Source organism: Camellia sinensis, unplaced genomic scaffold (assembly GCF_055761805.1).
Source record: "Camellia sinensis isolate YWXY unplaced genomic scaffold, ASM5576180v1 Unanchor10, whole genome shotgun sequence".
NCBI lineage: Eukaryota > Viridiplantae > Streptophyta > Magnoliopsida > Ericales > Theaceae > Camellia > Camellia sinensis.
This window is the reverse complement of record NW_028128988.1, coordinates 7,398,673-7,424,359: the sequence shown is the minus strand read 5'-3', so window position 1 is coordinate 7,424,359 and position 25,687 is coordinate 7,398,673. Positions and strand designations below refer to the sequence as shown.

At 42.5% G+C, this 25,687-nt stretch overlaps 1 pseudogene across 1 annotated transcript in view; it reads left to right on the top strand.

Moving 5' to 3' along the window:
• The first annotated feature begins 1,690 nt into the window (after positions 1-1,690).
• The window catches only part of LOC114319380 (DNA-directed RNA polymerase 3, chloroplastic-like), a 267,942-nt pseudogene continuing 243,945 nt past the window's right edge, over positions 1,691-25,687 (top strand). The window contains exons 1-6 of the transcript XR_014357690.1: positions 1,691-1,696; positions 2,451-2,884; positions 7,726-7,929; positions 8,048-8,178; positions 8,535-8,604; positions 9,468-9,529. The product of XR_014357690.1 is annotated as a DNA-directed RNA polymerase 3, chloroplastic-like (transcript). The remainder of the gene's footprint in view (positions 1,697-2,450; positions 2,885-7,725; positions 7,930-8,047; positions 8,179-8,534; positions 8,605-9,467; positions 9,530-25,687) is intronic.

Below are 25,687 nucleotides of genomic sequence, written 5' to 3'. Positions count from 1 at the left end.
GGTGTGTACATCACAGATATGTGGTTCAAAGTTCAAGAAAAGGGGTCCAAGGGGTTCAACATTAGCCCGGAAGAAAGGGGTCAAAAGGGTCAAGTAACCTTAATGGCCGGCCACCAACTTTTAGTGGCCTCCCAAGTGTGTAGATCACAGATATGTGGTTGAAAGTTGGCAACACTAGCTCCAAGGTACTCAACATTAGCCCGGAAGTGCGAAAAACGGGCGCCGGGAGGCTCCGGAAGAGAGATAACTGGTTGCTGCAACAATTGCTGGCCTCCCACCCTTTAGTGACCTTCCTAGTGATAAAACAGAGGTACCTGCCAAAAATGAACGAAAACCGTTGCAAAACGAATGTTCTGGGGGGCAAAACACGCAGTTCGGGGTCCCGAAAATGGGCTGTTAAGCACCGAAAATGGTATTCGACCTCGAAGTGGGTTTCTTAGCCCCCAGTGTCCCTCAAAAGGGATGAAATAGGAAGTATGCCAAAAATCAGAGCAAACAGAGATGGTTAAGCGGTCCCGAACCGAGGCACACGGCCTGACGGTCCCGAAAACCGGGAACCGGACTCCGAAATGGGCAAAATGGCCTACGGCCACCAAATGTAGCCTACGGACATTGAGAGACGGTCTACGGGACCTCTCCCTTCCCTTAGGAAAAGAAACAGAGAAAACCGAGTCTGGTTCGCAAACCGAGACAAGGCACAGAAGAGGGTTCGGAAGTCCGGAGGCAGGGCTCACGGCCGCGACTCTGAAACTTCTGAACAAGCACATTATGCAACATCACCGAGCGCTCCATCAGTGACGTCAGAGTCTTAAGGTCGGTCAAAAATGGGGTGTCTACACTAATATAATATAATTCATCTATAATCATTCTTTCACCTCTTTATGTTTTGTTTGTATTATGATTCTTTGATCTTTTTATGTCTAGTAGTCCTTTAAAGTGAACTTTCATCTATAAAGAAACAATTTTTTTATTATTATATATATTTAATAAAGGCTTCGTTTTAGAATAAATTTCTTTAATTTCAAGCAGTGTTATGCAAGTTTTCTAGGTGGTTCAAAGTATTTGGTCCTCGTTATGAAAAAATTATAAAAACAGTGATTGATTAAGATCGATTTAAAAAAAAAAAAAAAAAAAAAAAAACAGAACCTAGTAAGATAAAAATGAAGGAAAGAAACTTATTAAAGAGGATGAAAAAATTGCAACGCCAAAATTAAACTCATTGTCCTTAAGATTGATTAAGCCTCCATTCGGTGCAGAATGCATATGGCTCTTGGTGATCATTCTCCAGGATACAACAGCGAGCTTTTAACTCATTATAGAGTAGTCCAAGGAAATAGAAGAGAAGAAAGCAGAAAATAGGAGAAGATTTCTGTCTGGTCTTCTTCATTTATTTGTACTTTTGTTATTCTGTTTTGATTTGGTACACGAACAGATGTTTTTCTTGCTTTCCATTCAATATCTCAGATTAACTAACGTCATAGCCTTTCCAGATCTTTCATTTTTGATAAACAAAAGAACAAAAAATTTTAGTGATGAAAATCAAGGGCGAGTGCAAAAAGTATCAAAGCAAGCAAGACCATCCCAACTATGCCGGCACCGAATTACCAGATTTTAGGTAGATTATCTTCTTGATCCAAGCAAGCCTTTCCAGATTTTTCGTGGATTATATCTTATGGATCCAATAGTCTCAATGTCGGTATATTTGTTGCTACAACATCTCCTTAGAAGCCACAAACTGGTTTTTCACTTATTTTTTCAACATAATTACAACTTTGGAAACCAGAAAAAAAAAATGCAAGTAACAAGCAATGAATCAAACCTTATGAAGTATCAAAACAAAGAAAGCTAATTAAAAAAAATAAAACTGCAGAAGGACTACAAGCATGTTACAGAAATCTGTGAATAAAGCCAATCAAAAGTAAATTCGACTTTCAATGTTCTGCCTCAGAAAATTTGCCACTAATGTTGTTACACTGAAGAATTGGTAATCACACTCACCTATCGCCTATCTAAGAAGCACAAAATAGTATAGTTGATAAATAGAAATACATTAATGGTAGTGCCGATGCAATCATAGTCTTGCCAGTGTTGCCATAGATGCATATAGAAATCAAGACAAATGTACCAGGTCAAGAGATATGATGCTAATGTGGTCTTGCCATAAATGCTTAATTTTATTTATTTATTTTTTTTTGTTTTCATCAGAGAAAAAGAGAGATTTTATTGATGGGGAGAAATCACAATGAAGCAATAATAGATCAAAGGCCAAGGTGAAAAAAAAATGCATCATTACACAACAAAGATATAACAGAACACATGGTGGAAAAAACAGAACGAAGCACAACAAAATTAGTAGCAACGAGGAGCAGCCCATTAGGAGGCATAAACAACATCTAATCAAGCAAAATAAAACCAGAATTGCTTGATAAAACAGTCCACTCAGGTCCTAGGTGAAGAATTTGTACAATAGGACTAAACCAGAGGTGAAATCAGAATTCCAAGAAGTTGATAGGAAGAGATATTATTTGTTGAGGAGGAGACAGATTAGGGCAGAGGCTGACGCTTGGGAGAAGATGATGGAGGAGTATAGGGAGTTGGAGAGAGAGATGTGTGAGAAAAAATTGGCCCCCAATTTGCCTTATGTGAAGAAGTTGTTTTTTGGTTGGTTTGAGCCTTTGAGGAGGCAATTGCTAAGGAACAGAGTACGCAGCGAACGAAGAAGCAAAAGGCAGCATTTGCACCGTATATCGATTCTTTGCCGGCTGATAAGATGGCAATTATTGTGATGCATAAGATGATGGCTTTGTTGATGACTGTGCAAGAGGACATGTCTGTTCGGGTTGTTCAAGCTGCGGTTTGGATTGGTGTGGCAATTGAGCAGGAGGTGAGTCTTGAATTGTTCTGTATATGAATATATGCTAAGCATATGCAAATTTGCAATTTCTGTATTGGTATGTGGTACTGGAATCCCTATATGAGTAGTCATTGAATTGAAACTTGAATCTATAGAGACAATGTGCAATAATTATGTAGAAAGTTATTGGATTCAGTTGTGTAGAATAGCGTCGTCAATTGTGGCTATCTTGTTGTGACTTGTTGGGTTAAAGTGATTGGTTGGTTAACTTGAAGCGTGCAAAAATGAATAGGAGACAACTAGTTGATGCAGAAATATGAATTATTAGTGTGAGAATCCGAATATAAAAATTAAGTAAATAATTAAATAATAATATTACAATCTCAAATATTTTGGCGGTAAATTCTAAGGTGCAAATTAAATATTATTGGAGGATCTTTTAATTTAAAGGCAAGATTTATTATCTAAAAAAAAAAAACACAAATAAAATAAATAGAGAAGAGGGTGTGACTTGAACTCTAGACCACAAACTTAATAAATAAGGCTTTACCATTTGAGTTGCATATAAGTTATATATGTATTTTGTATATTTATTTATTTATTTGACCTATGTGTGCCCACCACTAGCATAAATAAAATAAACACAAATCCTAATTCTTATGATATTGTTTTCCCACAACTTTTCTGAGCAGCCGTGAGAGGTAAAGGGAGGGAGAGAGATGTCTAGGTCATTGGGTGAAAATTGTTGAGTTTTGTGGTGGCCATTGGCAAGGTAAATCCCTTATTATTTTTATTCCTTCACTATCTTTTTCTTCTTCTTGTGAGTTGTTGTGTAGTTGATGGATCAAATCAGTGAAGTAGGTACATGTGTTGGGCATGGCTATGAAATATTTGGCTGATTGGGATAGTGTTTTATGTATAAAGAATGGTGTAATTCTTAGTCCAAAAATTCTGCACAGAATCACAAATTTTAAAAATCAAGAAACCATATCAAACGGATGAATTTTAATCTGAAATTTTTACAGTAGATTAATTACATATTGAATTGCATATCTAAATTTTTTCATAATTTTTGGGAGCCAAAATCCATATAAACTGATGTGTTAAAATCTGTCCAGAAAACTGGTTTTTAACAGTAAATTCGGGAGTGTTGTTCTCTTTGGGTATAAATCCAAAAATTATCAAATCAGCGTCATTAGAACCAGTTACGAGTCTAGTTTCTTGCATTTTTGATCTTGCATTGATTTCTCGTGTATATTAAGATAACCGTCAATTTCTTTAAAGTGCTGCAGAAAATAACCTGTTTAGATATAATTAATTGTAAATAATTATTTTGATAAGCAAATCAAGTGAAACCATTTGAGTTTGAGACTTAGGATATATTAGTTGATATCTGGAGGGTTTTAGAATTTTTCGAACAACGTGGAGTGGGTTTTTAATTTTCAAAGTTAGCGAATAGATTGGGAAAACTTGTTTAAGGCGCTGTTTTATCTTAAAGTTATTTTTAGTTAAGTTTCGATCGGAACCTATGTCTTGGGTGATTTTAGACCTTGAAGAACATGAACTTAGGTAATATTTAAGAGTAACAGTGAGTTGGGTTGAGCCGTGTTAGTGCGCTTTAGTTTGGGGTTACTTAGTTCGTATTCTTTAGTATTTTGAAATTAGTAGTGACGTGTAGTTTTCATACTTGGTTCAGGGCACTAGTTGGACTTTTATACTCTATTCGAGGATTATATTATTTCGTTTCCAGGTGAGTAGTTTCATGCTACATATTTTTATAAATGTTCCCCTACCCTGAACTGTTAGAAAATTAAATTGTTGTTTCAAGACTAAACTGTTTTGATAAATTATTATATTATCAATGGAATCAAATTATTTTTGAAACATGTGTGAACTTGACATACTGTAAAGTATTTGTTTTGGTCTCATGTTTATAATGATGAACTACCATGTTTTGCGAAACTGATGTGTATTGATTATTGGGACCATGTGTGTATTTAGTCCAGGGAAATTATTCTAATGTGTGTGGTGACTCTGGCCACTAGGGAACAGATCCGGGTTGGGCCGTGATGACTCTAGTGCTCAACGATTGTAAGGAAAAGACCTTTAAAAAAGCTAGGTGACCTTCAATCTGATCGTCTTTGAGAAAAGGCCCAGGTGCCACCCTAAGGATGGCTCTTAGTTCGGTATTAGATCCAACGGGGCTTATAGCCTTGAGAACTGTGTGGCATATTATTTGTTTTTCTTGGTACCCAGAAAATTATTGGTGCTCATGTTATAATCTATTTTAAGTGGAAAATGTCATTTATTATGTTCTTGCGAGACATGAGTATTTTAAGTGTTGAACTGTGGAACCTTCCTTTTGAAACAGATTGTATTTACCAAACTGTATGCCAATCTAGTTTCTGTGATATATATATCTTATTTTGGAATTGAACCCTGTTTTCAAAACTGTATTTACTATCCATGTTGCTACTCGCTGAGCTATCAGCTGACTTAGTTGTTTACCATTTCCAGGTGTTAGAAGGACTTAGGATGGACTTAGGGCGTAGCGGGGACTCAATTGCATGGACCTCTAGGGCATTTATTTAATTTGTTTTAGGTTGCTTTGTCGAGTTTTGTGTATACATTGTGGTTGGGTTTTATTTAGAATTATTTTATTTTGTGGGCGATTTGTGTCCCATTTAGTATATATATTTTTAGGAAGTTGGTTATGACTTGTTTTTCACTTGTGGTATGTCATTGGATTGAGTGTTGATTTATTTATTTATGGGCTATCATCACATTTATTCTTTATGGTTTTGGGTTCATGTTTAGGCTTACGTGTGCCTTGGGCTAAGTCCCTGTGGGCCACGGTCGGTTATGCCCCGATTTGGGGTGTGACAACTAGGCCTACTGTATCTTTTTTATATGGTGCTACATTTGAATTCTTCCTTGGTCAAATGGTAAACTATTTGGATGTTCTACTGGATATGGCCAGTAATAGAGAACTATAGGGAAATATATTATTTAATTATTTGAAATTGCATTTGTAGCAATTCATTTTTGCATTATATTTTTTGAGTGATCTATTGTGATTATCACAGACTTCGATATTTGGTCCTTATTCGCTTGGCTCGGGCCACATGTGGCTGACTTATTATTAAAATCAGAGAATAAAGAAAGTACAAAGTACACTAAGGCATCAAAACATAAGAAAAGGAAGAGAAAAATTAATCACAACTACAAATAACAGACAATGTCCAATCTCTAGAAATAAAAAAATAAAGGCATTCTTTTAAAGATATTGATATTGAAACCCAAAAAGGAGACAAGTAAAAAATCGTCCCCCATAGGTCTGCAACTTATTCAAACTTATCATTAAAAATCTTGTATTTCTTTTCGTTCAAATAACTGAAAGCACAACACAAATCACACTATTCCATAGGACTAGGGTCTTCTTAGTTGAACCAAAACCTTTATAGTCAACAATGAGTGTTTAGGTACATGAAGCCAGAAATACCAAATACACATAAATATATTATATTTTTGGACCAAAATACTAAATTAAAGCTATCCAGAGTGATCCAAACAGTTTTTCTAATTTTCCTAATGAAGAAAAGCATTGATTAAAATATATTAATGCTAAAAACAATGGAATTTTTACAGGAGAAGATCGAAGAAACTAGGGACATAATGCATCAATAGTTCAACTATTATAGGATGCACTTAGAAATGTTTTACATGATTAATTTGACCATAAGAAAAATTGAAAAATATAAATGCATTTTAGTAGATTTGTGTAATTGATTTCTAATTATTGATAGAAAATCACACTCTTATCTATAAGTAGCTTGATATTCACTTCAGTTATACCATTGTATAAGGCTACTCCCACTACACCGCATTAGCATGTAGTGTACATTGTGAAAGGATTTTCTTAATTTGTTAAGGTTTTCTAGGGAAAGAGAATAAGGAATTAGAATCTCGAGCCTGTAGACCTACATGTGTGTTTCTGTATACGATATATCTAGTAATAAGTCAGTTACAATCATATTTGGGATTGGGTTTTTACAGATTATGTCCTGCTTCTATAAGGACTGAAGCCTTAAAGAAGATAAGAAGCAATGGGAAGTGACTGTGGGTCCACTAGCAAATTGAGATATTTCCAATTATACTGCTACAGTTGACACATCTAAGATTAATTTTGATTTCATAAGTTTTTTTTCTTACTATATCTGGCTCTGTCATTTGTCACAATCAGATCTATTGGCGTACCCCAAATAAAATCCTTTTTGCCTTTCCTCATCTGTAGTGTCGATAAGTAATCTCAATCATTTTTAATGAATTTATGTCCAGTCAGTGTTATGTATTTTGATTAATCTCATTAGGAACACAAGTGACTTCATTGTTCATTAAGTCTATTTTTGTATTCAAGCAATAGAAAAATATGTATTTCTTACTTCATACTTTTAGTTTGGAGAGATTTGGTTAAAGGTTTCATCAAATTTCGAATCAAATTTGAATTGCATTGGAAGGTATTGCATTAACCATTGATCTCCATTTTAATTGACATTCATAGTGAGCTTACGTATAAGTTGTAACTTGTAACTAATGCAAGCCGTTTTGAATAAGCCAATCAGCTTATTAGAGGATTGGCAAATAATGAGACTAAGTGAATTGATTAAGTTGGGCATAATGATATGTATGCATCATCTAATTCGAGAAATGAATAGAGCCTTTAATCTCACTTCGATTATTATTTGAAATGTCGATATCAGCCATCAGGAAAAAGATTTTGTCTAATTAACTTTTCTTTTATCCATTATCTCTTATTTGGGATAAATATAAAATTATTGATAATCTTGTTATTATTTTTGCAATTAGCACAGGTTAGAATTCATAGTTTCTTGGAGAAAACTAAGATGTACCAGAGAAAGAAGATTGTAGCTCCAACTGAAGAAAGCTTTCGTAAGGATGTTGAGATACGAAGGAAACGTGTAAAAAGTTTGATCAGAAGAAGAAAGATACTTGAGGTGCAAAAGCTGGTGAAAGATGAAGAAATTAAGCCTTGGGGTCGTGACACATAGGCTAAGGTTTGTGGCCATCAATATTTATTCCTTCTGAAATGAATAAGTGATGGGTATATATATATATATATATATCTTTATGTTCTATAGTTACTAATTATTTTCTTTTTCTAATGTAATACAGCTAGGATGTCGTCTGATAGAATTATTAACTGAAACAGCTTATGTACAGCCTCCAGTCAACCAGTTAGCAGATAGTCCACCTGATATTCGACCTGCATTTAGGCACTTATTTAGAATTTCAAACGATCCTGGGTGAGCTTGTAATTCTTTGCATCAGTAATTCATCTTCAAAGCACTGGACCTTATCTGACTAATTCATGGTCCGTGATATGCTAATATTTAGACAGATCATTAGGCCAATTCTTGGTGGGGATATTGCCTAAGCAGATGAATTTTGTTTGATGATTGATGCTTAAGTTCGACATTTCATTTGTTTGTGCCAATGCTGTATTTAAAATGTGGTCAGAAAATTCTTATTAAAAAAAATGTGGCCAACAAATTGAATTGTTTGTGTTAAGTTATTATGGCTATATGCATACATAGCACAATGCTTTATTTCTGTCTTTCTAACTTAGTTGTAAGTCTGATTTGTTGTTTGCTCCTTGTAGGCAGAAAGTTGTTAAGAGGTATGGAGTTATAGAATGTGATCCCCTAGTCCTTGCAGGACTTGATAGAACTGTGAGTTAACATCTCTTCGTTTTTGCTCATTTGGTTTGCATAATATTTATTTGCGGTTTATCCCACCTAGGAAATATAAATCTTATTTAATTGGATGAGAATGTATGCATAAATACTAATTCAATCCCAATACTTTCGTGCTTTTTATAAATGATGTGTCAGAATAAGATATATTGTCTTGTGGACTGAAGTATACTTCCTTCCATTTGTTCTTTATTGGATATTTAATCTTTCACATTTAAAGTACATTTTAAGCAATGGAATATTTTGAACTTGCGTTTACAACTGCCTATGAATTGCCGGCACTTCAAAACAAGTACCGTAGGGGTGTCAGAAACGACTGAGACACAGGGACACGGTGGGGACACTTTTATTTAATTAATATGTTTTCAGGAGAAATGACAAGGACACTCTGGCGACATGCCAACTAGGTTTTTTCCCCCTTTTCTTTAGTGCTTTTGATGGATGTTGGATGTTGAATGTTTATTACTCTTTTGCTTAGATTTAAATATTTAACAATCATCCATAAAATGGATACAACGACAAGTGTTAATTCAAAAGTGATTTTTTTTTGGATACTTTGTGGATGTAATGATAATCTACATAGCAAATATGAAAAAGATTTTATTGTTGTGTCCTCGCCATGACTATGTCCCCATTTGTTTGAAACCATTGTGTCCTGTATCCGTGTCCGTGCTTCTTAGACGACTGTTAGGAACCCACTAATTATGTTATTTGTGAAAGTAATACGAATTTTTTTCCTGTTTATAAATTCCAAATATGCAATAAAAAAAAAATTGAGTACTTGTTTTTGTTTTGATTTTCCTTCATGTCTAATCCTTCGAACATTTCTCTTTATGCAGGTTAAGCATATGATCATTCCTTATGTGCCAATGTTGGTGCCTCCAAAAAATGGAAAGGGTATGTTATTCACTCAACATGCGATGATGTTGTTCACCTGGCCCTTAAGGCGGTTGGCTTTGGGTTTGTGTTAGTCGAACACAAAGTTCAAGTCATCATGTTTTGTGATCTGCCCCTATCTTTACCTCTTCAAAAGGCTAATGAGAAAAAAAGAAAAAAGAAAAAAAAAATTGACACTCCAGTATGTTCAGATACAATCAAAGAAATAGAGGGTTGCTTTCAGCTAAAATTTTCACTTATATTTGAAGTGTCTTATTGTAGACACCCCATTTTTGACTTACCTTAAGACTTAAACGTCACCAGTTGAGCGCTTGGTGATATTGCATATCGCGCTCGTTCAGAAGTCTCAGAGTCACGGCCATGAGCCCTGCCTCCGGACTTCCGAACCCTCTCATGTGCCTTGTCTCGGTTTGCGAACCAGACTTGATTTTCTCTGTTTCTTTTCCTGAGGGAAGGGAGAGGTCCCGTAGACCATCTCTCAATGTCCGTAGGCTACATTTGGTGGCCGTAGGCCATTTTTTTTTCCATTTCGGAGTCCGGTTTCCGGTTTTCGGAGCCGTCAGGCCGTGTGCCTCGGTTCGAGACCGCCTAACCATCTCCGTTTGTTCTGTTTTTTTGGCATACTTCCGTTATACTCCCTTTTGAAGGACACTGGGGGCTGAGAAACCCACTTCGTGGCCGAACGCCACTTTCGGTGCTTGACAGCCCATTTTCGGGACCTCGAACTGCGCGTTTTGGTCCCCGAGCATTCGTTTTGCAACGGTTTTCGTTCATTTTTGGTAGGTACCTCTGTTTTATCACCGGGGAGGTCACTGAAGGGGGAGAGGCCAGTAATTGTTGTAGCAACCAGTTATACATCCTCCGACGCCCTCCGACGCCTGTTTTTCACACTTCCGGGCTAATGTTGAACACCTTGGGCCCACATTCTTGAACTTTGAACCACATATTTGTGATGTACACACATGGGAGGACCCTAAAAGTTGGTGGCCGGCCATTAATGTTACTTGACCCTTTTGACCCCCTCCTTCCGGGCTAATGTTGAACACATTGGGCCCACATTCTTGAACTTTGAACCACATATTTGTGATGTACACACATGGGAGGACCCTAAAAGTTGGTGGCCGGCCAGTAATTCCACCTGATCCTTTTGAACCCCTCTTTCCGAGCTAATGTTGAACCCCTTGGACCCACTTTCTTGGACTTTTAACCACAGGGTTGTGTTGTACACAGATAGGAGGACACCATCAGTTGGTGGCCGGCCACTAAATCTGCTTGACCCTTTTGACCCCTAGCCGGCCGGCTAGGGGGTGTGGCCGGCCGGCCACCTGGAGCAAAAGTAACTGGCCGGCCGAGTTCCTTGCACTGTGCACTTTACAGCTGTAGAGCTTTATCCCCCAGAAAATATCTTTATCCGGGGGATATTTTGTGGGGGAAAGTTGCTCTCCTTTTCCCCCACCTTTACACCCCCTTTTTTGGCCCTTATAACCAGCTGGTGGCTTCAGTTGTAGAGGTTAGGAAAATTGTTCTTCAAGCTTCCATACACAAATCCCTTTCTATACCTCTCATTTCCTTGAAAATTCCCAAGTCCCTAATCACCATTTCTTCTACACCACCAAGCTCTACCATCACCACTTCATTTCCAGCAACAAGGAAGGCTTCTCAAAGGCTAAAGGAGCTGTAAATTGATCCAAGAAGCAACAAAAGCTTTGATCTTCAAGGGTGAGTAACACTTCTCCTCTTTTGACCCTTTTTTTGATCCATTTGTAAGCCCCATATGCTTTTTGTTTCAAGCTCCGGCCCTAACTGAAAGGGGCCCTCTTTTGAGCTTATCTTCACTTTTCATTAAGGGCTCAACCCTGTTTGAGCCCTCCATGATGCACTTGCTTCATTGATCCTTTTATATGTCATAATCTTGCATGCTATTTTTGGCCCATGAGTAATCTGTTTTTGAGCATGTTATAAACTGATATTAGGCTTATTTTGAGCCCCTCTTCAACATTGAAGAAGGGCTCAACACCATTTTGGACTTCCATGTTGTACTTACCTTTATACTCCCCTTTTGGTCCCATTTTTGCATGCAATGGTAGCCTACCATGCTTTTGTTTTTGGCCATTTTACAGTTCTGAAAAAGTGCTTATTTTGGTCCATTCTTGATGTTTCATTTAGGTCCTTTCATGGTTTGGGACCTCCATATGCCACTTCATGTTATATCTCTCTTTTATTCCCCATTCTTGCATGTTTAGTTAGCCTATCATGCTTTTGTTTTTGGCCATTTTACAGTTCTGGAAATAGTCTTATTTTGGCCTATACTTCATGTTTCATTAACATTTTTTTTCTGTTTGGTGATTATTTTGTATACTTCATGTTATAGTACCTTTTGAGCCTCAATCTTGTGCCTTTTTTTAGCATGTTTGTATATTGATTCGAGGCTTGCCATATACTGTAAACATTCATATTTTTGGTCCCTCTTCAATGTTGTAGAAGGAAGTTTTTCAGTTTGGATTTTGCTTATACCACTTGCTTCATTACCCCTCTCTTGGCCCCTATTCTTGCATGCCATTTTTGCCCTACTTATGCTTGCTGTTTGGCCATGTTTATAACTGTGAAAATGCCTTTTTTGGGACTGCCTAGCTTCTATCTTTGCATTGCATGTCCATATTGTGCATGTTTGGCATAGCTATAGGCCATTTCGGGTGCCTAAATTTGCATTTCGGGACAATTCCATGCATTTCGTGTCATTTCGCCTCATTTCGGGACTGTTTTCCCCCATATTTTAGTGTTGAAATTCCATTAGAATGATTTCTATCCATTTCATGTCATTTCATCGCATTCTGCCATCGCCTCGGTTTGCGTGCCCGTGTGCACGCATTTTGAGGCACTTCATTTTTTTATCCGTCGGCATCCTATGTGAGTGTGGCTGAGGCTCACTCGTGTTGGTATAAGCCCATATCATGTTTTCATGTCATTTCATCGCATTCTGCCATCGCCTCGGTTTGCGTGCCCGTGTGCACGCATTTCGAGGCACTTCATTTTTTATCCGTCGGCATCCTATGTGAGTGTGGCTGAGGCTCACTCGTGTTAGTATAAGCCCATATCCATTTCATGTCATTTCATCGCATTCTGCCATCGCCTCGGTTTGCGTGCCCGTGTGCACGCATTTCGAGGCACTTCATTTTTTATCCATCGGCATCCTATGTGAGTGTGGCTGAGGTTCACTCGTGTTAGTATAAGCCCATATCATGTTTTCATGTCATTTCATCGCATTCTGCCATCGCCTCGGTTTGCGTGCCAATGTGCACGCATTTCGAGGCACTTTATTTTTCATCCATCGGCATCCTATGTGAGTGTGGCTGAGGCTCACTCGTGTTAGTATAAGCCCATATCATGTTTTCATGTCATTTCATCGCATTCTGCCAGTGCCTCGGTTTGCGTGCCCGTGTGCACGCATTTCGAGGCACTTCATTTTTTTATCAGTCGGCATCCTATGTGAGTGTGGCTGAGGCTCACTCGTGTTAGTATAAGCCCATATCATGTTTTCATGTCATTTCATCACATTCTGCCAATGCCTCGGTTTGCGTGCTCGTGTGCACGCATTTCGAGGCACTTCATTTTTTATCCGTCGGCATCCTATGTGAGTGTGGCTGAGGCTCACTCATGTTGGTATAAGCCCATATCATGTTTTCATGTCATTTGTATTGCGTATGCCATTGCCTCGGTTTGCGTGTCCGTGTGCACGCATTTCGAGGCACTTCATTTTCATCAGTCGGCATCCTATGTGAGTGTGGCTGAGGCTCCCTCATGTTAGTATAAGTCCATGTTACCTTTTTCATGCCATTTTAGACACTTGCATTGCATATACCGTCGCCTCGGTTTGCGCGCTCGTGTGCACGCATTTCGAGGCATATCATTTTCACAGCATAGTGCATACTAGGTTGTATCTTAGATCACATTCTGCCATTTTCTCGGTTTGCGTGCCTGTGTGCACGCATTTCGAGGCATGTCATTCCATAGCATTGTGTATGCTAGGATTGTATCTTAGTTGCATTTCATGCATATCATGCATATTGCATCGTGTCCGGAATAGGAGTTAGCCCGGGCACGGAAAAGGAGGTACATTTCGTACTCCGAGTGACGGAATGTGTCTCAATTCCCCAGTCACCAACACTCCGGATTACCCATGATGGAGTTAGGTTTTATTGTGTTTTCATGTGCAGTCATCCTACATTAAATTGTGCATTTCGATTCCTCGGCCATCATGCCTCGGTATGCGTGATTGGTGGCACGAGGATCGAGGTATGCATATATTTGTGAAAATACATTGCTATGCCCCTTTCTTGCTCTCTGTTGCAGCAAAATCAGGAATCAGCAACTTTTCGGGACTTGGCACGCTTTTCAAGAATAATTGTAAAACAGAGGCTAATCGGGGCATCCCGGTGGATTTCCGCGCAAAGCAGCCGGACATGCATCATCCATCAGAAGCAAGGCAGTCCCTGGCTTGCATGCCAGTTTTATTTACTTTCTTAGTTAATTTGTTAATTAATTAGGAATTTGTATATTATTCGGACTGTAATATTTGGACTGTAATATTCTTTTATTTGGGACTGTATATTTATTCGGACCCTCCGAGTGAGGGCACAACTGTAATAAGTGTGCGTGTGTGTGATGTATGTCTTCCAACCCCACGTCTTTCTCCCTTTTATTTACCCGCTTATGATGGTTAGATTAGGGCATATTTCAATTAGCATACAGTATGACAGCATGTTTGCATTTCATTCATCTATATTGCATGCACCGGGCTCGACGCATCATACTAACTGCATCATATTTTCAATTCCAAGTTGAATACACGATAGTTGTAACATTCCATATGCCATGTTTAGAATAGCCGAGCCTGCTATAGTTGCATTTTGCATGTGTTGCATTAGGTATTTCTGTATACTTAGGATTCATGCATGATTTCTAATGAGTTTCTATTTTGGCTTAGAGTACTCGGTAAGCTTTATGCTTTAGCATCCTTGCATGCGTGAGTGCTGCCATGAATAGCATGCTTACCATGAGGCTATGTGCTTATCTGATATAACTGCCTGAATGCCTGTGGGTGAAGGTTGGGCTATCTGAATTGGAATAAATCATCAAATGTTTCAAGCCAACCTGCGGGTAGCAAACCATTTTCAAAAGTAAACATGAAATGTTTTGTTCCAATTCAGACGATCCAGTCTATACTTATATGCTGTGCGCATCACATAGTAACCTAGGCTAATAACCGGAATAAGGACACACAAAGTTTTCAAAAATTGATATCATGGTTAGTAGAGGCCGGTCTATGACCGGGCGAGCGGGGGTGCTCACGAAGTGACCTTCCCCAATCGTACCCAAGTTCCCGAGCCGAGGCAACTTTGGTGATGACGGACACGTGGCCTTTTGGCACCGAGTCAGGGTTTCCTAAATTTCCCAAAATAAAATATTTAGGTGGCGACTCTGTATCTGGCAAAGCAGTCCATGTTTGGCACTTCTTTCAAAAATCTGTTTTTCTAAAAACGATTTGCCGGATTTGGACTCTTTGGTTCAGATTTAGAACCGTGACTACGAAAGTCGAGTTCGAGCTGTGGCGAGGTCCCCCGCGGGCTTGCTACAGTTTCTGGCGACTCTGCTGGGGATTTAGAGAACTTGACTCGAACTCATGATATCTGTTTTTGACTACACTTGTGTGATTCTTTGCATTGCATTTGCATTGGTGCGCCTAGGACACCGTGTTTGCCATCTGCTATTCCTGAACGGTTTGCCGGAGGCTTGTCTTGTCAAGGCATGACCATAAGGCTGACCGGTTGTGGGCTCTGCCAGTACGGGAACACAAACCCCGGTTTTACCGGGGCACCCTCTTTGACCATTCGACCTAGTGCATATTCGGATCCATAGTGACCATTCCAAACTAGGACAGGTTGCTTACCCGTTTATAGGTTGTTTGAAACCGCTCTGTGCGTAGTGAAACCCTAGCTCCTGACACAATAGGACAGGGAAACCCTACCCCAACATAGGGGTGTTTTGGCTCTCACTTATCTGTTATGTGCTTTAGAGTGCGTCTCTACAGGAATGCATGTATCAGTATATGAGTTTGGGCATCAGGCCTGCGGGCATCAGTTCAGTATTGACAGTATCAGGCCTGCGGGCATCAGATCAGTATATGAGTTCGAGTATCAAGCCTGCGGGCATCAGTTCAGTATTGTCAGCATCAGGCCTGCGGGCATCAGTTCAGTATTATGGGTATCAGGCCTGCGGGCATAAGCCAGTATTTGAGAATCAGCTATCTGCGGGTATCAGATTCTGTTTTAGGGGACAGTGATACAGGGATAATAATCAGTGTTTGAGGACAGTGTGTTTTCAGCTTATCAACTGTGTGTTGTTATGCCCGACTGTGTGTCATGCATTTTATTTTAAGCTGTTATGCTGTCCGTTTATCTGTTTATTTATTTCCTTTTCGCTTTATTTATCTTTTGCTAGGTCAGTTCTAGCACAATTGCTTCCAACCCAGCAGGCATTCCCCAAGCACTTTGGACACGAGGTCGTCGACTCCATCGATCTGAGGATCTAATCGACGGACAGCCAGTGTTCCATTCTCTACCCCCTGTTACCAGAAGGAAGCAGAAAAAGCGCAGTGTATCTGAACAGAGATCACCAGAACAGTGGTTTCCCCCATCAGTGGGCAGTCGGATTGAGATCCCCATTGAGACAGATCTGCCAGTAATTCAGACAAATCAAAACAGTATGACGGCACCAACAGGAGTTGAGGAGATGATGCGCCAAATGCAAGAAACCATGCAGGCCATGCAACAGGGTGCCGTTCGCCGGGATGAACTCGCTAAGCAACAAGCTGAGATTATGACTCAGCAGGCTGAGCTGATTACCAGACTGCAACAACAGAATACAACATCTGCTTCACAACAAATTCCTCCTCCGGCGAGGGCTCCATTACCTGAGCGGACACCTGTTGTTCAGAACGCTCCTCCAAACACCCAGAATACTGTGCCGACTATCCAGAATCTGCAAGAGGACACAAATCTTCCAACGGGGCCAGCTCCGCCCCCGCTTCCGCCACAATTGTCCAAGGTCCATACACCCAATCACCCGGACTCTCCCTTCGAGGTCGAGGTTGATCATACAGCTCTGAAATTGAGCAAACTTGAGAAACTCTTTAAGAAATCCCAAGGGGTCAAGGCTATGCCGGATATCGAAGACGGATATACCGAGGAGGTCGTAACACTCCCCGATAGGTTCAAAATGCCACAAATCGACCGCTTTGATGGGTCCGGCGACCCCATGGTCCATCTCCGACTGTTCGCAGACATTTTGCGGCCAATGGGCCTAACACGATCACAGAAGCTTTCACTATTCGGCCGAACCCTGTCGGGTGTGGCCGCCCACTGGTACGCAAAGTTACAAGATGAAGTGAAAAGGAATTGGGATGAAATGGCTGAGGCCTTTGTCGCGCAATATTCATACAACACTCAGATCGAGATCACAACCCGTGATCTTGAAACGACAAGGCAAGAGCCCAAGGAAACTTTCTCGGACTTTGTGATCCGATGGAGGGCAAAGGCGTCAATGATGACCTTAAGGCCCACTGACAAAGATCAAATCCGGATGATTGTGCGCAATCTCCACCCGAAGTTGATGCAGAGAATGATTGTAGTCCCCTTCCCTACTTTCGCAGATTTACATGAGATGGGGGTGCAAATCGAAGACGCAATGAAACAAGGTCTGTTTGACCATGACAGAGAACAACCGAGGAGGACGTTCAACCGTAACAACAATGCGGGCCCGAGTGGCGCTGCAAATACGAGAGCCTCGGAAGTTAGTATGGTCACCACCACTCCCCCTCCCCCTCCAAGGCCCATGACTGCCACACCCTTCTCCGGCGCGTCCGGAAGCAACACACAAACCAACAGATTCCAACCGCGAGGCCAAAGAACCTTTACCCCACTATATATGCCCCTGACCAAAGTTCTGGGAATATTGATCAGAAAAAATCATTTAAAACCCCTGGAGCCAAAGCCATTACCGAATCCACTCCCCCCCTCTTATGACCCAGCAAAATACTGCGCATATCACCAACAACACGGTCATGACACCGACCGTTGTTACAGATTGCGTCATGAGATCCAAGATCTTATTGACAAACAGGTGATCGCGCCTCCTGATAAACCCAATGTCACAACCAACCCTCTCCCACCACATAACCAACCTCCCCCTCCCAAAAGAATTAATTTTATCCAGACTGGGGTCGCATCTTACGATCCTAGCATCTATATTACGCCCACCCACCTACCCAAGCCGGAGATGCTCCTCCCCGACTGCACAGATTTCTTGTGCATGGTGGACATCTCCAAAACCCAACCAGAACCGATGGCGGTGACCGTCGAAGACAGGGCAGGGCAGATTTTGGGAGAAAATGAGATTGTTGAATCTGGGACTGGACAGAGTTTTGCTGGGGGAGCCTATGATCCAAGCAAGTACATTCTATCAACGAGCCGAATTGGGCTAGGTATAGAATTGCTAGAGACAGGAGAGCTATGCATGATCCGGGGGGATGGATCTGGGCTATGGGCAGATGATCTGACAGCCGTAGAGGAGGACTTTGCTAACTTGCAATTTTTCGATGACCAGGAACTGGGGGATACGTCCATCAATTGGTACGATTATGAGGGATCAGCGGAGGCCACTGGATGGCTCGAAGATCAACCAGATGCAGTGGGGGAAGCCCAACCAGAACAGAGCCCGGCAGGGGCAGAAGTATCAGTTGTGGCCGGAATGGCCGAAAGTTAAGTTGTATCGCCGGAGAGCGCCGGTGCTAAGAATTCCGCTCGAGACATGGGCATTATGGATACGGGAATTGTTGAACAAACAGCTGTACTGATGCAGCTGGAACGAGAAAAGTTTGAGGAAGCCGAGAGAATCAGGAAAGCTAAAGGCCCTGAGGGGTGTGTACACGAAAATGGAGAATGCTGCGAGCATGTAGACAGAGAGTACTGCAAGTGCAACTAAACAGGAGCCAGACAGGTGTCTGTTGGCTGCCGATGGAATGTGGTGGGAAGACGATGACTTATGTCTTGCCCACACGGATGAAGACTGGGGGAATAATCAACCGGATGACACTTGGTACCTCGATGAGGTTGACCATATGACAAGAAGTGGGTGGTACTTCAAACCCCCACACCTGGACCAACCCGAGGCATCCGGGAAGGATAGAGAAGCGGAGAAACAGAAGGAGAAGCAGATTGAGGAGGAAGCTGTGCTGAAACAGTTAAAGAAGATACAAGCAGACATCTCCATCTGGGGACTGCTAATGGCATCACGAGTACATAGGGAAGCTGTCCTATCTGCTATGGACAAGTCCAAACTCTCCATAGACACCACGCCTGAACAGCTGGTTGGGCTGGTTTTTCCGGGAGGAGGTTCCCCGGTATTAACCTTTTCGGACAAGGAACTACCACCTGAGGGCACAAGTCATAACAAACCTCTCTATATTTCTGTGGAATGTAGAGATAAGTGGATACCGGTGGTACTTGTTGATACCGGGTCTGCGATTAATGTCTGCCCAACCAGAACGGCATATGCAATCGGATTGAAACCCGTGGACTTCGTCCCAACTACCCAAGTGATCAGAGCATACGACAATACCAGTAGAGAAGTGATGGGGACTGTTAAGATTCAAACCAAGGTTGGTCCAGGACAACACAACATCGAATTTCATATCTTGGACGTTCCCGCAACCTTTAACCTACTTTTGGGGCGACCGTGGTTGCACCAGGTCAAAGCTGTCTCGTCCACTCTACATCAGATGCTAAAGTACCCCCACGGAAAAGGGGTAGCGATAGTTTTTGGGAATTCATCAATCCATCCGCCGCCGGAAGTGTCCACACCTGTCTTGGAGATCGAGCACGGCATGGAGGATGTGTTTCTATCGGGGTTCACTTTGGCCGAGGCTCAAGTGGTGCAGAATGTCATGGCAGTGAATGAGGTTATGTACGTTAGTGCTCAATCTATCTACCTCATGAACAAGCTAAAACATACCCCTGGGATGGGATTAGGGAGAAGCGGCCGGAAGGGCGTCTCAGTGTTGGCCGAAGTGCCACTCAACCCTCACGCCTTTGGACTGGGTTATCTGCCCACCAAGGAGGATTGGGTGAGGAAAGGAAAAGAAATGGCCGGAAGGGCCAGAGCAAAGAAGGCCGGGAAGCCATTTGAGTTAATGCACAGGCCCATCTGGGGTACCCTAAACGGACGTTTCGTCCGGGAGGGGGAAGATTTTCCATTCTGCGGCTTCCCGGAGCCATGGCTAAACGCGGAGGGAAAGCGCGTGCCTGGTTTTGAAATCTTCTTCGACATACAATTATCTGGGGATGACGTTGCCGAAGCGCAGACAGACCCACCAACTGAGTTTGAGCAATGTGAAGCAGTGGATCCTGAGAGCACAGAGCTTGAAATGGGGGTAGCACTGGCGTGTCTACTATCAGATCCTCCGATCGGCCAAGAGTGCCTGGGGGATAACTCTTCGGTTTCTATGATTGGAGATGAAATAGCTGCAGGCTTTCCAGCGCCGATCTTGGATGCATCTATCGCACCTTCTCTCATCTGGCAATATGAAGAAGGCTTTTTATCTAGCAGTTCCGGGTCAGGTAGTGAGCCGGAATCTGATTCCACCGAATCTTGTGCGTCGGAATCAGATTCCAGCTCGACTGAGTCTGAGTCCGGTATTCCTGGGGGTGATAACCCGGATGCCACAGTCCTGTCTAGGTCGTCATTTTCATTTTCTTTTGAGTCTGTTGTAACAGAGGAATCTGAGGGCTTGGAAATATTTAATGAGAATGATGTGGATGTGGTTTCTGAGTATTTTTCTGTGCCTTTGATTTATTGCTTAAATTAGGATTTTCAAAATTTTGATGAAAACAACGAGGAAGAAATTCCCCCAGTTTTGCAACGGTTAATTGATCAAGAGTAGGAAAGATTTGTTAAACCTTTAATGGATGAAATCACTACTGTGAATGTTGGTACTGAGAAGGACCCGCGGCTGGTCCAGATTGGGTCCACGTTGTCTTCGGAGGAGCGCGAGCGCTTAGTCGCTTTATTAAAAGATTTCAAAGATGTTTTCGCGTGGTCCTACGAAGACATGCCTGGAATCGATCCTGAGATTGTACAGCATCGGATCCCTCTTGATCCCGAGGCCCGCCCTGTCAAACAGAAACTCAGAAAGATTCGCCCGGACTGGGCCCTCAAAATTAAGGAAGAGGTCACCAAGCAAATTGACGCAGGGTTCCTGCTGGTATCTGAATATCCAACTTGGTTGGCCAACATTGTTCCGGTGCCAAAAAAGGACGGCAGGATTCGGGTCTGTGTAGACTTCAGAGATTTGAACAGTGCCAGTTCGAAGGACGACTTTCCCTTGCCACACATTGATGAATTGGTGGATTTCACGGCAGGACACGCCTTGCTTTCGTTTATGGATGGTTTCTCAGGCTATAATCAGATAGTAATGGCACCCGAAGACTGGAAGAAGACTGCGTTCACTACCCCGTGGGGTACATATTGTTATAGAGTGATGCCATTCGGGTTGAAAAATGCTGGAGCTACGTATCAACGGGCAGCAACTACAATATTGCATGATATGATCCATAAAGAGGTCGAGGTGTATGTGGACGACATGATTGTCAAGTCCAAAGAAAGAGAGGGCCACTACACCGCCTTACAAAAATTCTTTCAAAGGATCAAAGAGTTTCGGCTACGACTGAATCCCCAGAAATGCACGTTTGGTGTTACAGCGGGGAAGATGCTAGGGTTTCTGATTACACAAAGGGGCATCGAGGTCGACCCTTCCAAAATCAAGGCCATCTTAGAAATGCCACCACCAAGGACTGAAAAGGAGGTGCGAGGCTTTCTGGGTAAAGTGCAATTCATAAGACGGTTTATTTCTAAATTAACCTTGACTTGTGAACCACTTTTTGGTCTCCTGAAGAAAGGAAAGAAATTCCAATGGGACGGCCGATGTCAAGCAGCTTTTGAGCAGATCAAAGAGTATCTACAGAACCCGCCCGTGTTGTCACCACCAGAGCCGGGGAGACCGTTGATATTGTACCTTTCGGTAACTGAGACTACCATGGGCTGCATGCTCGCGCAGGAGTCAGGAGACAAAGTGGAAAGAGCCATCTACTATCTGAGCAAAAAGATGCTGGATTACGAGACCCGCTATACACCGCTGGAGAAGGCTTGTTTGGCCTTGGTATGGGCAACCAGGAAGCTGCGGCACTACCTGTTAGCTCACTCTGTAATGTTGGTTTCGCGTTTAGATCCCATCAAATATCTTTTCGAGAAACCAGCACTTACGGGTAAGCTAGCTCGTTGGCTGCTGTTGCTCTCCGAATTTGATTTGAAGTATGTAACGCGCAAGTCAGTAAAAGGGAGAGCGGTAGCGGAGTTCCTTGCCGACCACCCGGTTGAGGGGGATGAAGCGGTTGAGTATCTATTCCCAGATGAAGCCATTCTGCACGTCGAAGATGAAACTTGGACGATGTACTTTGACGGAGCGTCAAACCAGTATGGGTATGGGATAGGGGTGTTGCTGATAGCGCTTGACGATTCCCGTATCCCTTTAGCATTCAAGCTCCAGTTCAAAGTCTCAAACAATGAGGCAGAGTATGAGGCATGTATTGCTGGCCTGGAAGCAGCCCTAGAACTAGGGGCAAGACGGTTGGATGTCATTGGGGACTCGAAACTTGTTGTGTCTCAAGCAAAAGGAGATTGGAAAGTCAAGGAGGAAAGGATGATAATTTACCACCAAACCTTGGATTTGCTAATTTCTCGGTTTGAGAAGCTAAATTTCACCCACCTCGTAAGAAAGAACAACAGGTTTGCAGATTCACTAGCAACTCTATCTTCTATGATAGACATCCCGTCCGGAGTCCGGATGCGTCCAGTCATTATTGATCAAAAGTTTGCACCAGCATACGAGTCGATTTCCGCCATAGATGAGGTTCAAGACGGCAACCCCTGGTATTACGACATCTGGAACTTCTTGGAAAAGGAGACATATCCACCAGGGGCAAATGCCAAGGATAAGAGGGCCATCAGAAGAATGGCTGCTCAGTTCATTATCTGCGGGGGTAAGCTGTACAAAAGGGGTCATCTGGGAATGCATAAGCTCTGTGTAGAAGGTGAAGAGTCGAAATGTCTGATGGAAGCCATCCATGGGGGGGAGTGCCGTGCACACATGAATGGAGTAATGCTGGCTAGAAAGATCCTTAGACAGGGCTACTACTGGTCAACCATGGAGGAGGATTGTATTAGTTTTGTTCGGCGATGCCACAAGTGTCAAATTCATGCAAACCGCATGAACATCCCACCGTCAAAGCTGTACAACATGACTTCACCATGGCCTTTTTCGGTCTGGGGAATTGATGTGATCGGAGCTGTTACCCCGAAGGGGTCAAACGGGCATGAGTTTATCCTAGTAGCGATAGATTATTTTACAAAGTGGGTCGAGGCCCAATCATACGCGGTGTTGAAGGCGTCGCACGTCGCAAAGTTCATCAGAAACAACATCATCTGTCGCTACGGGGTGCCAAACGAGATAATTTCAGATAATGGTTCCCATTTCAAGAAAGAAGTGATAGACTTGTTGGAGAAATACAATGTGGCTTTCCATAAGTCATCTACATACTGGCCGCAGACCAACGGAGCGGTTGAGGCCGCCAACAAGAATATCAAGCATATACTGCAGAAGATGGTGGGAACCTACCGGGATTGGCCAGACAAGCTGCCATTTGCTCTGTGGGGCTACAGGACTTCAATCAGAACTTCTACTGGAGCGACTCCATATTCATTGGTCTATGGAATGGAGGCTGTTCTACCCATTGAGATTGAGGTTTCGTCGTTACGAGTATTGGCTGAATGCCAGATAGCCGAAGCAGATTGGCAGCAAAGCAGATTCGAAGAACTCATGCTCTTTGATGAAAGAAGACTGAAAGCACTGTACCACATCCAAGGCTATCAACGTAGAATTGCCCGGGCTTTCAACAAGAAGGTTAAGTCCAAGAATCTGAAAGAAGGAGATTTGGTGCTCAAAGACAACCGAGCTCCCATCCACGACCCAAGGGGCAAGTTCAAACCCAATTGGACTGGTCCTTACGTCATCAAAGCTATCTGGTCAGGTGGAGCTGTGGTTCTGATGGATCTAGATGGCTTGGAGTTCTCACAACCGATCAATATGGACAAGTTGAAGAAATACTATCCTTGAGAGGCTCGCTAGGCCGAAAACCCGAAAGGGCGACCTAGGCAAAATTCAGAGCACAAAAATTAGAAAATATAAAAACTGAGCTCGCAAGGTTGAAAACCAGCAAAGGGCGGCCTTGGCAAAAGTTAGAGCGCAAAAGGAGAGTGAAAATACTCGAGTGAACCTCAGCCTGAACTACGTAAGGCTTGATTCCCATCTTTGGGATACGTAGGCAACTTCACCTTGAAGTTCAGCCATAAACTTTTCCCCGATCAACTCTGTCCATTTTGATCATCTCAGTCATCTTTATCCATCAGCATTTATCGTGATCTCCGGTACAGTGCTGTTCAGACTAGGGGCAACTTTCCGTTGCCGCGACGGTGCAAAGTTACTCAGACAAGGGGCAACTTTCCATTGCCGTGCAGTGCCGCATTGTTCTTCAGACTAGGGGCAACTTTCCAGTTGCAGGGATCTGGGGTTGTGCATCTCAGTGACAGATCTCCGGCGTGTCCAGTTCTGATCCACATCGAAAATAGTTTTGAAAAGTTTTAATAAAAGTTGACTTTGTTCAAATTAATCTTTTTACGACTAAGACCATTTTTGGACCAAAAGCGGAAAATTTTCAGTACCACAACTTTCAATTTCATTGATTTCAAAATAGAGTTCTCCTGCTCTTGCATTATAATCGAGGTTGCTTTTTAGTACATTCATAAAGAAAACTTGAAAATGCTAAATAAGCAATAAATTTGGGGCATAATTGAATCAAGTATCTCTGCGTCCCCTCCCAGAGCTGGACGAAGCATCTGATGCCAAGCTAGGCCCAACCTGTGCCTCCTCATTGAGCCAATCCAAGCACTCATCGGACAAAGTGCAACTGAAAGTGGGAGCAGGGGCCAGGAGCTCTCTAGTCCTCCATGCTGTGGCATATCGGGCAACTTGTGCACCCCGGACCGGGAAAGCGGCTGGGTACTCAATCCCCTCCGGTGGGCAGGTCTGATCATGACCAAACTGACGCAGGAACCGGAACGGAAAATAAAATACGCAGTGGGTTAGACCAATCAATTGGATCCCAATCAGCCGGGACATACTATAGCTCATTGCCGGGAGGTTGAGCCAAGGGCAACGCCAAGCAATGCCGTCTGCGGACAAATTGCACATCCAATCGAACCACCACCTTTCGTCAAGAGCATTGACTAGGCGCTGCCGAAAGAAGTAGCCTCGAGCTGAATAGGTCGGGCAAGAGTCCACAACCTGCAACTTGTCCATTAACCATACCTGGGGGAGGGATGGAAAATGAGAGAATAAAGAACAGAGAGATGTACGATGAGAGAAAAGTAAGACAAGGGTTTTGTGAGAAAAACCGAGCCTGAGGGTCGAGTGATGTGACCAAATATATATGTGAGGTCGGGTGGGAAACATTACCTGCAGCAGCAGTGGACTCCCGACGAACCTAGTCGCCTCCCGGCGATAGACAGAATCTAAGACCATCAGTGTCTCGGCCAAGGTCATGGCAATACAGCTCTTCCCTTCTCTCAAGCCTTGGGCGACTTCAATCAGGCGAATGCTAGCCCCTCCGAAGCCCGAGGAAAGCAGAAAGTGAGACAACAAACATAAGCAGAGGGCGTGTTGCCGGAAACCCTGCCAATAATGGTTGCTGCGGTCACCAGCGTCGGAAAAACGGTGGATCAAGCCGAGGATGTCCAGTTCCCCACTGCAGATCAGAGATCGAGCGTCGTGCGCCGTAAGTCCACACATCCGCCCTAAAGCCTGAGCATGGCCAAAACGGAGCTGGGGTAAGATCACTTCAAAGCATTCAGACTCCATCAAAACCTGAAAATCTTCGAAAGTGGGACACATCTCTTGGCCGCCAAAGCTAAAAACATGCGTCACTGGATTCCAGAA